This window comes from Cyprinodon variegatus, unplaced genomic scaffold, assembly GCF_000732505.1.
Source record: "Cyprinodon variegatus isolate N-32 unplaced genomic scaffold, C_variegatus-1.0 Scaffold447, whole genome shotgun sequence".
Classification (NCBI taxonomy): Eukaryota; Metazoa; Chordata; class Actinopteri; order Cyprinodontiformes; family Cyprinodontidae; genus Cyprinodon; species Cyprinodon variegatus.
The window spans coordinates 218,321-221,593 of NW_015150900.1; positions in this window are offsets into that span (position 1 = coordinate 218,321).

The window sequence follows — 3,273 nt, forward strand, 5'->3', positions numbered from 1 at the left end:
AATGGCGCTAGGCTTACCGCACCGTGACGTCACTGCTGGAAGATGGCAGGAGGGAGGGGCTACTGTATTTGGGCAAAAATGGCCGCTCCCAGACTTAATAGTCAGCATGAATATTATTATTTTTTTTTTTTACTGATTAACGCTACATTCATTAAATCACTGCAAACGTACTAGTTTCAGGTATAAATAATGATCCATTGATTATTCCTGCTGACAGGACTTCTCCTTTAAAGGACACCATCCTTTAAATGGAACTAGTTTCTGAGCTGTAGTCCTGTTGTTCAGGATGATATCTGGCCTGATGTTTTTAAGGAGCAGCTGCAGCTGCAGATGAGCGATCAGATCAGCAGATGTATTGATCTGGTTCCTCTCATCATTGAGAAATGAGACGCTCTTTGGGGCTGCGCTCCTCTTACCGGTGAAAAAGGGCAATCGAACGGGGCCTCATCTGAAATTCATCTTTAATCTTTATGAATTATGAATTGAATTCTGCGGTTGAAAAGAAACAGCATTTACATAACCCCCCATGACTGCCGCTACATGTTTTATGTGTGCTCAGTATCTGCACCACATTATCTCCCTGTCTCATTTCCCTCCTTGTGCTGGTTGAGTCCAGCGTGCAGCGTGTGGTCACCTGAGGTCCATTATGGCACATATGTCTTTGTATGCAGGAGGAATACATGTTGAAATATGGGAGGTTGTTTGAATTTATCGATGCTTTGTGTGATTTCCATTAGAGTTTCTCATCCCTGTTGAATCATGCAAGTCAGCAGGAGGAAGTGAAGCCTTCTCCCTCTGGGCAGTATTATGGCAGCATGAGTAAAGGTATTTTCAGACACAAAATGCAGCGCTTTAAATTTCAAATGGGATTTTGGAGGAGTGTTGAAAAGAAGAGGCGCATCTGAAGGGATTCAAACCTCCTCCTCCTCTTCCTCTTCTCTCCCTCTCTCTCTTGTCAACCTTTTCAAAAAGCATCTATATTCTCACACCAGGCTGTAGGGGCATCTTGTCATGTTGCTATGCTACCTGAATGTCAAGCAGAATGTCAGAGTGATGGCAGAGTGCGAATGTACAAAAACAAAATGGAGTTTCCTCTGATTGGAAAGCTGGAGAAAGGAAAACACACGACACAATAAAAAGCATAAAAAGTATTTTACTTAGAGATAAAAAATCAATATGGCTTGAATAGATCCTCTGCAGAGTCATGGTAAATCCCAGAGGAATATCTTCCATCCGTCTCTTTATTGCTTTACATCCAGCAGAGCTAAAGTACAGCTCCTCCACCTTCCAATTCCAAATATTTAATAACCAAAGATACTTTTTCAAAGTTTCCCACCTCAGTAAACTGACACTGATATTCATAATAGACCCAAAACATCAGAATGAGGTCATTAAAGAAGATCTGTTGAATCAAGATTCCATAATTATTTAAATTTAACTTCAAGAAAGAAAAAAACTCAAAACAGATTTGATATTTTCATTATGTATTAAACAAACATAAAGGCCTCAATAAAAGAATGTTAAGGAGGAAAAACTCAGTCTAACTTTGACTTTCTTTGAAGAAAAGAAAAAACGTTGCAGTATTTTATTTAGCAACTATCTACTTTTTTATCTTCTATTTTTCCAAATCAGTCAGATTGAGTGAAGCAGAAATAATTATGTGGAAATTAACATAAAAATGGTGTTTAGATCAAATGGGAAATCAGATATTATTTTTATGCTCAATGCCAATTTTCTAACAGATGTTTGCTTCTAAATGTCTTTTTATATGAGGTCTGGAAATATTACTAATAATATCAAACCTAAGTAAAGTTTTCCCACCGTGTTTTAAGGCTCTTTTCATGTTTTCTCACCTTCAAACGTTTGTGTTTTATAAGGAAGAGCTACGCTGCTGTAACTTTAGTCATTCTTTTCTGAAAGGCTGTCCGTTTTTGACCTGCATCGTCCGTGCGTGTCCATCACACACGGATGGAAGACGTCTGTAAGGCTGAAGCTGCTCTGATTCAGCAATCTGCGCCTCCTTTCCTACTGTGACTCCCTGAAAGGTGAAGGAACAGGAGGGAGGAGCTACCATTTGAAAGACGCAAACGTCCCCACTGTGGGACTATAAATGGGTGTTTCTTCTAATTCCAGCATGGCCACGGGAAGTGGGGGGCTCGGGGTGCTGCAGGACCCCATAGTGGTGAGAGGGAGATTTAAAAAAATATTATTTAAAATACTTAATACATACATTTGTGCAAAGTACTTTGCCTTTTGAGCATTTTTAATATTGCGTGTATTTGGATTTTAATTTAAGTATTTTGAGGCCTAATCAAAACAAGTTCGTGGAAGTTACGTTGTCATGGCAACGTCAAGCAAGCTAGTGGCCATGGAGTAAAGAGGTAGCCGGCTGGCGGCAGCAGACTAGTAGATTGACGTGTAATGACAGAGGCGAGGAGGAAATATGGCACAGAAACACACTTCCGATTTTTTTGAAAAAACACCACCAATGAAGAAGAACACTGGTACCGTAACCACGACAACGGAGAGCAGCCGGAGCGAGAAGTCTGTCCACCTGCCTCTGATGGCAGTTGCACCGGCAGACCCAACCCCAACACCCTGAACCCAACCTAGCGTGTAACCATGGCAACCTGCCTGTAGCTCAGCTCAGCATGGTGCCTCAGCGCACTTTCATATCTATTAGTGCAGTTTAACGTAATCATAGTATTTTAGAGAGTTATTTTGATCTTTGTTCTTTGAGTAATGGAGAACTATTCGGTAATGTTTAAATAGTATAATATTATAATTATTTCCTTGTGACTCAGGTTCCTAGCCTGGGTGTCATTCCGAACTTAGTCCCGCCCACAACGTTTGAGGTCGGGAAGTTCGGTCTGGCATTGCTCAATAGTAGCGCGAGTATGCTCACCCAATATCTGGCGGGACAATTGAATTGTCAGGGCGGGCTTTATACGATGATGGACAGATTATCAACAGTAACGTAATCAACCACGTCACCAAACGTGACAACAATAATGGCTGCCGCTGAGTAGATTCTGCTATTAGGTCTGTTCTAGAAGATATTGACAGAAAATTATTTTTTTTGAAACACCGGCAAAAATCGTTCACGCTCATCTTCTTATTCTAGGCGTGCAACTGCACGCTTTGATTTTTGTTGACAACAACTATGCGTCGCTTAACATACTATACCGTTGCTCTTATTGGTTGTAGGTCTATCCAATTGAGTGCAGAGGCATTTTTTTTCCCTGGTTCGTTCGAAACACGCCCCATAATCAC